General features: G+C 43.2%; 1 protein-coding gene across 5 annotated transcripts in view; it reads left to right on the top strand.

The window, feature by feature from the left end:
* Positions 1-547: 547 nt before the first annotated feature.
* Positions 548-15,121, top strand: part of il1rapl1a (interleukin 1 receptor accessory protein-like 1a) — a 167,673-nt gene continuing 153,099 nt past the window's right edge. For 2 of the 5 annotated variants that reach the window (XM_079562473.1, XM_079562472.1), the window contains exon 1: positions 550-1,163. The gene's annotated coding sequence lies outside the window, so the exon portion shown is untranslated. Of the gene's footprint in view, positions 1,164-2,214; positions 2,239-15,121 lie in introns of those variants that run through there. The other 3 variants (XM_079562471.1, XM_079562469.1, XM_079562470.1) reach the window with 3 other exon arrangements.

Raw genomic sequence — 15,121 nt, 5'->3', positions numbered from 1 at the left:
GGGGCTATGCTGTATTCGAAAAAGCTTGCACATTTTATCCACTGATCTCTCCTCCGTGGAGCCGTCAGTGTGCTTTGAGTGCCTCTCAAACGTACTGATGTTGCCGTCATAATGGAGGAAAGTGACTTCAAGTGTGTTTCTATATGGAATAAAATGGAATGTGCTTGTGACAGTTGAAATTCTGGCACGTGCATGAATATATTTGTGTGCAAGACAGGCTATGCAATTGTAAAATCCACATTTTGCCATTTGCGGTGACAACATGTGGGTGAGTGTTGCATTAAAGCTATATGAATGCACAATACATTTTATTGTTTTATTAATGTAGTCTATATGTTGTGCTTTCCCATTCGAGGACCATTTCCAAACATTCATAACTCAGTGTTCGGGAGCTCAGTGTTCACAGTGCCATGACTGTATTTGGGGTAGATTGAAGGAGAATCCATCACACGTTCAAGTTAGACGCGTGTGCGGGAATGCGCTCGCCCCTCAGTCACCATTTCAGATCCTAATCGGTGAGTGCAGATACGGTGTGTGTTAGGACCAGCAGAGAACAGTGTGTGGTGCACTAGGACCAGGGAGAGAGGAGGGAGAGAGCAAGAGAGAAGGGGGAGAGATACTGCGCGTCGTGCGCATTTGCAACTACAGAGCGCTGCTGTGGAGGAAACCCCCCATCGGATTTGGCCATTATATCCATACATTCCCTTTCACCTTCTCTACGGCGGCGAGTTGGATACGCACCAACGGGAGCGCCTGCGATGGCCCAGCGCACCGGCCCGGATTAGAATTCGAGTGTAAAAAGTCTGCTGTCACAAATTTGGGTCCATCAGTTGACAGCCACTCTTTTCTTGAACACATGTCCGTTTCTGAGGCGTGCATTTACGGTTTTCTATCTTTATGCTCATCTTTTGGTTGGTAACGAACGCGCAAAGTGACAGCTACGTAGGAGAGAGGTTGGCGCACTTCTTCAAAGGGACACTGTTCCGTTCCGATTGGGATTTTAACCGGACCGTTTGGCTGAATGGGTGATGCCACTGAGTTGCAGTCTATTAGTGACTCGCTTTATCACGAGGAGTTCTGATTGATTGTTGACCTGGAGCTGTGATGTCCAAATCCTCCCTCGTTGACTAACAAAAGACATTTTCTTTGGAATCGAGTAGAAGGTAGGCCAATTTTTCTTTTCGTGGGGTTCGTCAAAGTTCTGTCCTCTCATATGAAGTAACCTCTAACGTGTCTATTGACATAGAAATCCAAAGAAACACTTATGGCTTCAGAGAAGTTGAACGGTGATACTGTCGAAATTAATTTGTCGAATGAAAACGCTCTAGAAAGGCGAAAAGACCAGTTGAATTGTTTGCCCTTTTAGTAGCCTAGTCTGCAGTCATATGTGTTGTATCACATTTGACTATTTGCTCATGAGAGCAATCGGCGAGGAAGCCGGAGAAGCCCTCTGCAGTGCAGTCTCCCTCACACATACACACACGCACCAAGCCGCCGGGCTCACTGGAGCTCACTAAGGAGAGGATTTAGATAAAGGTGCAAACCAAGCGGCAGCTCTCCCTGAAGGCAGTCTGTCAGTATAAGCCTTATTATGCGCACGATCCCGCCTTTATACTCCGAATATAGGCTACTGCTTGTACCGAGGCGACGATTTAGCACTGGCTACAATGCACTGTGTTTATGGTTGCACCACACTAACTTCTTGATTTCTTTGAGTGTTTCCGTGAAGCAGTCCCTCTCACTATGTTTGATGTGGATGTTAGGTTATCATTACTTTGTCGTGTCATGTGTTTAACTCCCCACATTGTGATACATGTGCACGGCATGTATGTGTGTACTGTACGGTAGTTTCTCACGGCAGCTTGCTGCGCGTTCTTCGGGGTGTAACTGTGCTGAATGCCGACGCATGACGTAGGAATCTGACTGGATGTTGATTGATGAGATTTTTTGAGACCCCCACCCCCCTTTTTTCTTGTACTTTTACATATATTCTAACGGAATTGTTTGTTATAAGTGAGCGGCAGCGTTCAGAAAGCGATATGATTTTCTTTGCGGACTTAAACATGCGCAAATCTCTACTGTAACTACAATCACCAGCAATGTGGATAGATGGAGTCGGAAAAGAACACGCGCGCGCTGCTAGTGAAAGCTGTGTTTTTATTTATTTTTTCTCCATTTTGTCAGGTGACCTATATCCCTTAGTGCTGGCAGGGACGTCTGTCCTGAAGCCAGCTGGAGGTGAGCCACATCTCCAGTTTTCATTGTTAACCAGTCACAATCAAATCCAGACCAGTTACCTGGTCGGTAAAGGTCCGTTTAGACCGGCCACAGCTAATGAGACGTTGGCGATGAGATGCCGGGAACTGTCCATGGTGCTGAAGTACAGACGTACATTTCATACTGAATTCTTACGTTGTGTTATCAGTTTATGTAGCCGATTCTCAGTGTTCACTCAATTGAACACAATTCTTAACACTAACACACTTCTCAAGTTTCCCACTGAGGACTTAACATTGCAGCACTTCCTTGCCATTGTGCACTTGCACTCTTTTAGCTTAGCTTGCAGAGAAAACTATTTCAAGCAATCAGATTGTTGTGTTTCTTAACATGTAGAAAAATCTGTATGAACGAGCGCAAGATATTTTATTTTTAATTTACCTGATGCTTGGGTTGCAGTTATCACTCACTGTTATAAATAAAGCAGACATTATAGAGCCATGTAAAAAGCAGATTAACCCTGAGGGAGTCATGGGCCACTCTCTGGAGGCCTCTCTGCGGTCACTGAACACAGTTCTGTCCTATACAGCACCATAAATCATGTCCATTGTGTGTTACAGTAATCTAAAAAAGGGATTGCTGCTGGAGTGTGTCTGCTTGTATCTTGTGTTGGTGATGAATGATAAGTGTGTTTTTCCCTGCTGCTGATTGAATTAGTCCACTCCTCAAACCCATTGCTTTCCCAAGCAGCTCTCCAGGGCTCTCCTGCGGCGCAGTGTATCAATAAACGGGTGGATGAAGTGTAAGTGGTGGTGGTGCGGGGACAGCCGGTGTGAGGCGGGGGACATGCTCAGGGAGAGCCCGCTGATCACACAGCAGATTGGAGCCCTGAGTGCAAGCGTCTGTCGGTCTGTGCCGTGGGGGAGAGAGAGGCACAGCTGACCCAGAACACTCTGGGTAAACTCCAGCTTCATTGTGCCACTAAGGCCAGCTCAGTGTTGTATTATGAGGAGCTTGTCAGATCAACCTGGATCTGTGCATCACTGGCATTATCTGCTGCTGACCAACATGGCCTGCTTTTTTGATGGCTTTGTTTTGAAGGCTGCGCTGACGCAGTCCCCCATGAGGCCACTGGCAGCTGAGCTCCCACTGTGGCAGATTGATATTTGTAATTTAAGAGAAGCTGTCACACAGCATCCTCCAGATGGAAGTGCCGAAGAGGCATGCAGTCGATTAAACACGGTTTGTTTAGAAATAATCATTTTGATGTGGGAGCTGAGGATTCATCGGAGGCATATTGGCTTAAGGGTTCAAAATGTTCAATTATGCACAGATGCATACAATCACACAATAATAATGTGGATCAGAAGGCAGAGCAGTGCTCTGAGTGAAGGCTTTTAGCTTGTTTGTCAATGCAAGCAGAGGAGGCCAGTGATTTGTGTGGAGGGGGGTGCACGCCGGTTCACAACAGCTAATTCATTACTCAGCCTCAGACCTGCTCTCATAAGCACATTGTTCTGATCATGCTACTAGGAATTGATATTTGTACAAGGAGTATGTTTGAAGAGACCATCTCCTTCTCATCACATTGATTGACAATAAAAGAACAATAAGCAGCATGAGGAGAACAGTACTTGATTAAGTGCCCTTCAAATGCCTCTAACAAGTGCAATAAATCAGTTTTCCATTTCACAAATGAGGACAATGGTGTTTAGGTCCTGACCAGGGAACCTCCAACCTCTTAAGGTGTTCACTGTTTCTTAAATGCTATGAATCCTCGTTAGGAATAAGAACAATTGGTGGAGAGAATGACACAAATAAATGCCCAACGTCTAGCATAACCTGCAAGTGTCCTCACCACAATATGTAGAGTAAATACGTTTTAGTGGAAGAAAAATTATTTTCATTTAGGTATAACATCATTCACCAAGGAGCACCAGACGAGAAGTGCTGTGTGGATGATTCATTGTGTTGCCACTGGTGCAGGCTATAATAAATAAGGCCAGGTCATATTCTAATTCAGTATTTCTGTCCTCTTGCATCTTTTCAAGTGGCTCAAAGAGAGTAGCCCCCAACAGCTGTAATGGAATCATTCTCTGAGCTGTCACTTTGAATCGTTCAGTTCCAGTCCTCACTCTAACCCATCGGCCTTGTAGAAGAGATGACGCACACACGTGTATTTCTAACATGGTCAGAGACGGCAGGAGTCTTAGATATCAAATAGTTGGTCTCAGCTAGTGGTAAAAAAAAAAAAGGAACATGTGAGAGATGGCAGAAATATGAACTGTGAATGTTGGAGGGTTTGCAGATTTAGACATTCCCAAGCAGAGAGGATGAAGGCTATTGGTAGAACTGGTCGGTTAATGATCAGAAGGCTTTCAATTCCGGCTCCCACGGGCGCAGACTGTTAGTGTGTCCTATGGCAAGGCACTTCACCTACTTCGCCTAAGCGCAGGACAAATGTCATTAAATAATAATAATAAGCAAAAGTTCACCCAGTGCCTCAGTATTTTCAAATAGAGTATTTAGTATTTTGAAAAGACTGCAGCGATCTCTGAAGGAATGGCCTGGCATTTTTTATTTTTATAGACAAAACAAAAAGAGTGTCATGCAACAAATATCAAACTACTAGTCGAGTACTTGTGAGGATGGCTATGAGATGGTGAGATACATTTCAACAGTTTCCTGAACCTCGAGCACACAGGGCTTTCTTTTTATTATGTTCCCTGCTCTGGCGCAATGAGTCCCGGTGGAGAAGCCGTGCACAGCCGCTGTAAAGTGCGCTGTGGCCAGACCATTTTGCTCAGAATGTAGGCTATTAGTACCACTAGTCAGTAATAAGTGGGCAACAAGTCTCACAGTCCACAGTAAAAAGGTCCTAGATGCTTTAGTTCAGACGCGGCCAGAAAGATGAGCTCAATTCTGTCTTCAGGAGGGTGCCAATGTACATGGTTTATGTCTGGTCAGGCGTGTACTTTAGTCTAAACTGCTGCTTGGATCTCTAGAGGCTTTAGTCCAGACCCCAATGGCCTTAGAGTAAAAATCTGTAAGATCGCAAAGTGCGGACAGAGCAAACTCTCAAAATTAAACAATCAAGCCTTTCTCTCCTGAATGGACGTGGCTGGTTCACAGGAAAGCTCGTCTCATTGGTCAAAGTGATAGCCCGGGGATTCTGATCAGTTGCATAAATCAGAAAGGGAGGGACTTTTGAAAAAAATATAATGATTTGATATTACTTATTTCAGACCCCGGGGTTCAATATGCAATCTATTAAATTTGAAAACACTGAAACTTACAGACTATCACTTTAATGGATATGGTTGAACAAACAAATTAACAGTAGAAACTGGACAGATTATTGATTCACTCATCAGCTCTAAATAAACAGGGAATGCTAACAGATTTGATTGTCAACCTATGCACTAGAGTATGGCCTCTGCTTGCACTATTTGATGCATTTTTTTGTTTTTGTTTTTGTTATCAGCTTGTGACAAATTGTGCATTGCATTCAAATCAAGCTAGCTCGCCGCATCCGTTTGGCTTTTTGGCTGATGGTCAGCCCTGACTTCAGCACGAGCAGAGGGCGCAAAAAGACAAAAGAGTTTAGAAATCATTTGGTTTTCATCATAAAATCACCACTTTGTTTGTTGAAAAAGCAGGCAATGCTGTATAATGTCTTTTGCAACTAAATATCCCTGTGTCTTCTAGGGAATATTTAAACATGCTAACACCATTGCATAGAGTCAGCTTCAAACATGCTCTGAAATGCTTGTGATTCTATTTCAATCTTCTATTAAATGAAAAGCCTTGTCAGAAAGCTCATTTTGATGGTAGCATTCATCAGTACTAACAGTTGATATGTTGTATGTAAATGTTTGTAAATGCCTGATCTAACAAACACTGTAGACCCAGCCAGTCCTGTCTCCAGCTGTGACCTGGCTCTCCTCCTGGTCCTGCGGTCTCGTACACCCTCTCCCGCCCCCTCCGACTTTCCGCCCTCTTCCTCCCTCCTTTCCTGCTTCCTCCCCTCCTCCATCATCTCCTTCAGAAGACTGGACCCTTCTCAGCATGGCTCCACATGTCTGGCCTGATCCTTACATGTTCACATCACACCAGACTGTGCCAAAACAACCTGGTGAGAACTCCCATCGGCACGTTACAAGACCTACATATGTCGGGTCTGTGCCATCCTCTGAACTTCAGCCCTTTTGGCTTTTCTGCTAGAGCAAATCATACATAAAAGACTTTTGCAGGGCATTTACCACACCTTTAAAAGATATACCTCTCACTGATTCCTCTCACAAGTAATCGTTGACTAGATTGTGTGTCATTAGATTTAATAATAGCATTTTTCTGTTTAGATCCCTTGGGGCATTTGCTTAAACCATGAGTAAAAATGCTGCATGGCATCCAAGCTCCTATTGGTTTTTGCAGTACTTTGAGTCTCTCTTCTAGATCATTCATATTTCATCCATTCTTATGAGATGGCCAAGCCAAGACCCTGATTTAGTGATCATCATTAAACTCACTTTTGCTTTTCCCCAATTTGAGTGTTTATTGCCACAAGAAGATGAGGGAAATGTACCCTCATCTGAGCACAGCATCTAATCTCAACTAAAATTACAGACATTACATTACTGGAAACACAGCAGTCCATGTTGCTGTCATGTTCTCCATGTTTGGGTAAGAACAGGGGTTTCCTTCTGGTGACATTGACCCCAAGACCAAATAACTAATGCTTGAGCAGGGAATGTTGGAGAGTTTAGGATCACTTAACCTCTTCACCTCCGCCTTAACCGAGTTCAGCTTTGCCCGAATCTAAAAGGTTAGAACCTATGCCAGTGTAGAGTCTCATTTGAAAGCTAAGACCTACAAAACTCATCTAAATTGATCTTTTTCCTTCCTTTTTTGGCTGTTTCGTCACACATTTTTGACACTTTTTCATCGCCTTTTTTCACTCTTTTGTTGCATTTTTGACACTTTTTCGTTGCTCTTTTGTTCCTTTTTGTTGCGTTTTCGTCACACATTTTTGTCACTTTTTCATCGCCTTTTTGTCATGTTTTTGTCGCTCATTTGTTGCATTTTCATCCTCGTTTTTGTTTAATTTGTGTCGCCATTTTGACACTTTTTTTCCCCCAAGAAGCTTTTAGATGTGGGTAAAGCCGAACTGGAAAAAAAAATGGCTCAGTTCAGGTGGGGGTTAAGAGGTGAAGGAACTTCTTACAGTGCGCTGAGAAATGCTACATTTTCATTACAGCAGTACTATGCCCCTAGAGGCCATAAGCGCAACTGCAGGTGTAGCAAGTTGCGATTTTCTTATTAATTGTCCGTGAAAGTTATACTATGCTGACAAAAAAGGCGAAGGGAGAGAGGGATATTCTCCCTTCGATGCATCCAATTACACAATGGATTTTTTTTTTTTTTCACTCAAACTTGGCTGTTAATACTGCAAAGTGAAGCTAGCCCACAGTTAGCTTTGCCCGTTAGCCTGTTAGCTTCTTCTTCGCCATTCTAGCAGTGTGTATTGGTTGCTCCTATCCGGTGGCCAGAGACTCCAGGGGGAGATGAAAGATCCTCCAATCATCCGATTAACCCCCAGAGGGACTACGAAAAAGATTTATTAAGGTAAACAAGTTACAACACTGTGGTTAGATTTTAAAACCTTTGCTGCTGAATTAGACCTGTATGTCCCAGTCACTATATGTTCACAGAAACATTAAAACCTTCTTGCACAGCTGGACAATATCAGACAATGAACAAATTGGACTGTTGGACCGCAAACTAGGTATTTGCTCACTTTATATTTCTAAAATATGGACATCAATAACCCCCTGAAGGTCCAATCTGTATGTGCAAAGTCTGGTCACTTTCTCTGCCCGGTCCTCAGGCTAATGGTGAAAACTTTCAGACTTCTGCCTCTGTAATGATCACACTCTCTCCAACTTACTGTCCCACAATAGTTTCTGCTCTCTGAAAAGCCATAATGAGATTTCATCGGAGGTAACTGTACTGCTCCCTGTAGGACCCCTTCCCATCTCTGAGGCCCTCCAGCAGCAGACTGCACAACTGAGGCAGCGCTGTGGAAGAGCAATCAATGAAGCTCAGGGACTCGCAGTGTGTGTGTTAGATTGTGTGTGTGAGCGCCGCTTTGGAAGAGTGGTCTGGACTGGTTTTAATCAATGGCTAAAGATAAGAAACAAAGTTGGATTGCTCTTCCTTGGCCTAGTGGATTATTATTATTATTTTTGAACTAAATATGGAGGTGGGGTTTCTGTCAGGTGTCACGCTCTAAACTCTGGTCTTCCTGTAAGGGCAGATATACAGTAGCAAAAACACATCCTGTGGTATGGTCTAGGAAAGAACATAAGAAAAAATAAGAAATCTAACAAAGCTCGGTAGCATTGTCCACCCTGTTTTCTACAGTATATAAAAGCTGATTTAACCAATGTATTTTCTGGTAGAAGAGTAAATTTCATTTGTCATTGTAGGCCATAATATGAAAACAGCAAATCGTTGAGAAACAACAGAAGTATAGCTGTTTTTTATTGATCGCTAATATGGATGGATCGCTAATCAGTGCAATGTATTTCTATGGTGGTCCTTTATTGTCTTTGCACCAAAAACATGCATATAAATAATCGGGATATGCATGAGGTATTGTGCGAAAGATTTGGTGCAGCAGCTCACAATTTATCCTCAATTAGTTCCGACTTACATGACTTGACAACAGAAGAAATTGAAATTGCAGCTGGGGATGGGACGATGAACAATAATGTCGTTAAATGGCGCTAAAAAAATGTGGAAATTAATCGATCGGCACATTTTTTGATTATCGTGCTAGGAGAAAATCGTTAAGTCCATCAGACAACCAGTGCCGGTAACTTTACCGGGAGTGGGTACGTCTCCATGGAGATATGACTAAAGTCAGCAGTATTTAAAATTTCAGTAGGTTAGTTCCTCATCCAAATCCATTCTTTGATGACTCACTGCAGAAATAGAATTTTCTGTGTCGAGCTGCTCATTATTTGTCTTACATTGATGACAACAGTGCTTTTCTACAGTACTTTTCAATAGTACTTATCAAACTCAAAGCGCTTTACAGTAAGGAACCAGTCGGCCATTCACTCTCTCATTCATACACCAGTGTACGCAGGAACTGAAGGCAAGTAGGGTGAAGTGTGTTGCCCAAGAACACAACAAGTCCAGTGTGCACTTCTGATCACGAGATGACCCGCTCTACCAACTACGCCACCGCCGTATAGTCCAAAATATTGTGTGCCTTTAAATACTTACTTTATGTCTCACTCAATATGACATTAAACACCAGACAATGAAACATTAAACAGCAGACAATGAAGAGGAATATTTAGTAATTGCCCAATCCCCATAATTTCTGCAGTTTCAGTGATTTTTTTTTTTAAACCAAAGGCAAATCTCATTGTTAATCGCAATTATTTTGGCCAAGATAATCGTGACCCTAAATTTCATTATCGTCCCAACCCTAACTTGCAGCTTTGACATGTGACACCAAAAAGTAGGAGCATCGTCCCCAGTCTCCGTATGTGCCTTTTGAAAGGAAGGGCATCTAACGTTAAACCACAACGCACAGCTTCTCCTTGTGCATCAGCCAGATGACTCCTCAAATAACGAACAGACAGTGTGTTAAAACTGATGGGAGCTTGGATGCTTTCTCCCGCACATCTTTATCTGCTTTCAGATCCAAAAATGCTCCATTAAAACGCCTTAATAAATATTCTATGTACAGTCAACACACACACACACACACACCTTCCCTCTGTGGTTACAACTCAGGTTTCAAACATCATAATATAGCATATCAAATCATAGTGCTACAGCAATGAAATTGAATATTGATTCTCCTCTGGGTTTGTCTTTATTTTTTAAACGTGGCAACAGAATAACGGAGCCCTAACGCGATAATGTCAAAATTACTTTGGAACAATACATTGCAGAAATTGTATTTGACCAACAAATAAATATATACAGCAAAATTAAGTATGTTCCTATGGTTCTTCTCCGGAGACGTCATGGTGCCTTTACGTTGAATCTTGTACCAGAGTGCAGTCCTAATTAGGCCTTGTTTTGGGGCCCCATTGGTATAGACGGAAAAGCTCAAGGTCCTGGAAAATATCATGAGACAGTGTAAACAAAATCAACAAATGAAATATTTATCGACATCCCATATCGCGTGTGACTCCTTTGACACTTTGGGCTTTTTGATTGGCGGCCGCTATTGTTCGGCGCCTCCCACAAGTCACTCCGATTGGTCCGGGGCTACAAACAATGCCGTATATCTTTAGCAGCCAAAAGTGACAGGGAATATTTGGCTCCTTCTCCACCGTGAAGGGAGGGTTGTTCCGCCTCCGCTGCAGCTCTGTTGCTCTGATATACAGTTATAGCTTCACTTTGGTAAGTTGCCATTGTTTTGCGTTGTTGCCTTGCTTTGTAAATAGGGGAGTGTTTTGTCGCTTGCGATCTTAATGAGTAACTTTATTGCCACCGTTTTGCAGCGCATGACTCGAATGCTTGGCTCGCTTCATTTTCTCCAAATCACTCAGAGCACTTTTTACAGTTAGCGTCTAATCCATCACTGTGGGCGGCATTGTCAGAACGGCTATAAAGTTCTTGGATGTACTGTTTTAGTCCAGGAAAAGTTTCTTAATAAGACTCACAAAGAGGGAACATTGAGAGACGCCACGGACTGACTTAACTTTTGCTTTTTGCTTGATTTATTTAATTGTCTTTGGTCGATCAACAGACCAATTCAAAAATGGAACAATGGATTTCCACGCTGTGTAGCCATACTTGTAGGAGTGCATTATGTTCTTCTGTAGAGGCTTTGTACAAGCATATTGCATGCAATTTTCTCTAATTCATGCTCTCTACCAGGCTTAGACAATAGCATATGGTTTACTCAAGATACAGCAGCAAAACAATAAGCAGATGCAGAAAGAAAAGGTAACACAGGAAGTGATTGGGGAACTTATTGCTTTAAATGCAACACATTGATGTACAGTTTATGTGGTAACAATAACTTAAACATAAAGCAGTTGTCCTACCACATGCAGAAAACTAAATGTTGCTTCATTTGGTCTAATGCAGTGATTTAGCATAGAAACCTCTGCTCCACTGTGCACTGTACCATTGAAACGTGTCTTACCGGATCCACACTTGCAGTGGGCTCTGATATATCCTGTATCTTTTGTGTGTGTGGTAACCTTTGGAAAGTCTCCTCTCTTCTGGTTCTTTCCTCTCCATTTCTTCCAGTGCTCTCTATTCCCAGCCTGTCCCCAGTCAAGCAGAGAATCGATTTTTAAACAGGCCAGACTCTGGGGACCGAGCATAGGACCATTATTGGCCTCATTTAGGCTCCATTGCCACCACGATGGCTTCTCTAGACAATAGAATAGACTGTGTCATGGATACCAAAGCGTAAATGCACATTTCACCTGAAAAGCGCTCAGGCCAGCATTTCCCGTCTTTGGGGAACATGAAAACGGAGAGAAAGAGAAAAAAAAGCCTGTTGGTTTTTGAGGATGGACCGCGCTGCATCCCTACCTGGCTAATGTTGCACATTTCACCGCCAGGGGCAAGTTAAGAGCAGAATATAGAAATGTATGGCTGTTTTTTCATGCCCCTCACCTTTCACTTTTAACAGGACTTTGCCTTTTGCAAAGACCGTAACATATGGCAATCTGTTTCTAATGTAAACGATGACTTCTGATTCCTCATCGGCAGCTGTGCCCGTCTCCGGCAGCTGTCAGGCGCTCGAGTGTGCACAGAGACTAACTGTCCTCTCTCTATCCAGGACGGAAAATATTTCACACAAGAGCCATTCGCAGCCATAGTCTGCTCTGAAAAGCCATAGTTCAAATTGATGGAGGTGAAAATCTCCTTCTGGACTCAGCTGGGGATCTTTACAAGAACATTGAGCCCAGGTGTATTGTTTTTGTGCTTGTGCGTGTGGAAACTGACTAAACTTGAGTTTCACATTTATTGCGTGCTACAGCCATGTCATATGCATAAGTAGTACTTCTGGTCAAAGGTTGCTCCAACTAAAGTAAAAGTTGCTCACTCACTTCAGAAAGTACACTTAATGTTCAAAGTAGAAAATCCAAGTAAGTGTAAAAATGTAAAAAACATAAAAATCTGTATGACAACAAATCTTCTTCCTTGTTGTCAGTAGCATTTGACAGTACATCTGCATAGCGCCACCTACTGTTCATAGAGACTGCATGATTAGAAAGTATTGTTTTCATCTTTCAAATATGGTGGAGTAAAAGTAGAAAGTTCTCAACAAAAAATAAAAGCACTCAAGTAAGGTACAGATCCTCAAAAACTCTATACTACTTTTCTAGTGGTGGAGTGGAGTTTTGTCCTTCTTTAGTGTATATCCAGACATCTAATTTTACAGTATTTGCATACTTTTCTACCATTTCTGTGAAAGTGACCCTGAATAGTGCCCCTGTAAGTCGTGAAGCATAAACTAGGGCTGGGAAATGTATCGCTTTAACGCATCAGGGGAAATCCCCTGCTTCTCCATGAAAATGACTGAAGATCTGACAATCTGTGGGCTGTTGTAGTAAAAATTAGAGCTAATATTGCACATCTCTGTGTCCTCCTTTGGTGTGTGCGATGACTGTCACATTTCTTTCCATGTGGTTCATGCCACGACTGGCACACGTGTGTCTCCATGCTGTTCACAACATGGCTGAATGCTGACAGAGGAAGAAAGCGCCTCATGCGCCGCTGAAATCCGCCACAGTTTCAGCGATATGAATGAAACGTGTCACCATGGCAGCACTCTGCACCAGACGGAAGTCTCTGTAAACTCCACAGCAGCAGGGCCTGGTCACGGTCAACTTAAAGGGGACTTAGATTCAGGCGAGGAGCGTATATGGCAAGGGATGGCTTCATAGATGGGGAACCGTGCTTAAAAGCTTAAGAGAGATGTTTTTGCCTTTTTCATTAAATTTTGTTCAGGCGACTTCATAGGCATTTTATTAAAACAATTTTTTAAACAAATCTAGTCCCTTAGAATAAACTGAAAGCTTTGTATCTATTTCACAGACTTCTTTGCAGGGGCAAAACATCAGGAGGGGAAGTCAATACAGCTGCACTGGGTCCCAGGACCCTGAGTCACCCAGAGATACATGAGCATAAGTAAAGTAAAGACGTAGTGCTAACCACCCTTACAGCCGCTAGGTCACTGAAAGGTCGCGCTAATATCAACTTTTTTTTTTCTGCAAATGGAAGATTACAGATGTCATTTCAAAAGACAAAAGTTTAAGATCAAAATGTTCCTATTAGTTGTTCCAAATGGTGTACTGACTATTACTTATATGAAGCATCATACCGGTCCCATAGAGACTGTGGGTGCTTGTGAGCTGGTGTGGAGATGACAGCTTCTTTGGAGTCTGGACCCACCACTGGCACATGAGCAGTGTCAGCAGGAGGCTCAATGCTTCGTGTGATGGTAGTTGTGAGTGGTTCATTTCAAAATACATATTTGATTTCAGTATTTGAGTGTTTGAAAGGGGACTGCCTACGTCCAGGACTGGTGATTAATCGTCCTGTGTGTTGGCTCTCTCTGTGGCGCACTGTGTGATGTGTTTGTCAGCAGTGGTCCTCTGCCCCAGTGGGGTGTGTACACTAAGTGGGCGAGCGGTGTGCTGGCCCCTGCTCTTCATCAACACAGGCATTGAACGAAGGCAGGGGAGCGTCTCTGTGGCCAGTCATCCTTGGACAGCTGACAATGGGCCACGGTCACTGGGGACGAGGCAGCGCAATCAACAACCACAGGAGAGAGAGGCCTGCCTGAACTCAGAGTCTGTCCTCAACAAGCCACTAACTCTCTTCACTGGTCATGTCTGCAGTTGGACTGGAGGCTCACAGTTAATTACATGCACAGTAAGGCATGCGCTACGTTCACTTGGCAGTTGAGCAAGCTGGATTCTGACAAACACTTCTCAAATGTAAGGTTTAAGTCCAGAGCTTTGTTGGAGTATCCAGGACAGCTGTGGCTCGGAAGGTGCATATGTGGGCAACGGTAAAACCTTACAATACAACCGTCAGATTAATAATTGTATAAAAATGCCTTCTAGTGTATGTTTTAGCACCATGACAGTGCTGAGTCACCCTATTCACAGGCCTCTGGTGTAACTGTAGGTAGCGGATTGGCTCAGGAAGGAACGGCAATTAGAGTCCCCGTCGGTGAAGCGGTGCATGTTGGGATTGAGGCTCGTTAGCCCTCCTACCTTTGACCAGCCTCTTGAGATTAACTTGAGAGGCCTCTGGTCAAAGACAGTCAGGAGCGTTTAACAAAGGTTCATTCAGCCTGACACCACCAAGTGCATTTTTATTCCGCAGCAGCACTCACATTATACTGCCACAAAATAGTCCTCTAGGGGCCTGACTCACACAGTGACACATCTGGCAAATCACAAACACAAAAACACAAAACAAACTCACCCACACAGCCATGCGCACACACAAATACCAGTGGTGTAGGGGCAGGTTACCCTACTAATGTGACTAGGCAGTGCGCAGGGCATGATGGTTTTTGACACAGTGACATACAAAGCACCCGTGATTCACTCTTTGTTTGTTGCGCTCCCTTCAGCTCTGGGGATGTTCATGCAAGGAAATAAAAAAAAGTCGTATGTCGTGTAACAGCAGAGACAGCACAAGGTTTTGTTAATCGCCATGTATGTTTTTTCTTATGCTTTGGTCATTGTAATGCACACCAGCTTTCACGTTTCAATTTGTTTCTGTAATTGCAGTGTTTGACTCCATTCTTGAACCTGAATAATAGACTTAGCTGTCCATCGCAGCCGCAGCTTCAAAGACATTTCGCGTCCCGCTGTAACCACATGAATTATGT

Source organism: Gobius niger (assembly GCF_951799975.1).
Source record: "Gobius niger genome assembly, chromosome: 9".
In the NCBI taxonomy this organism is placed as follows: domain Eukaryota; kingdom Metazoa; phylum Chordata; class Actinopteri; order Gobiiformes; family Gobiidae; genus Gobius; species Gobius niger.
The sequence above is the reverse complement of the archived record's forward strand: the minus strand, read 5'-3'. Positions and strand labels throughout refer to the sequence as shown.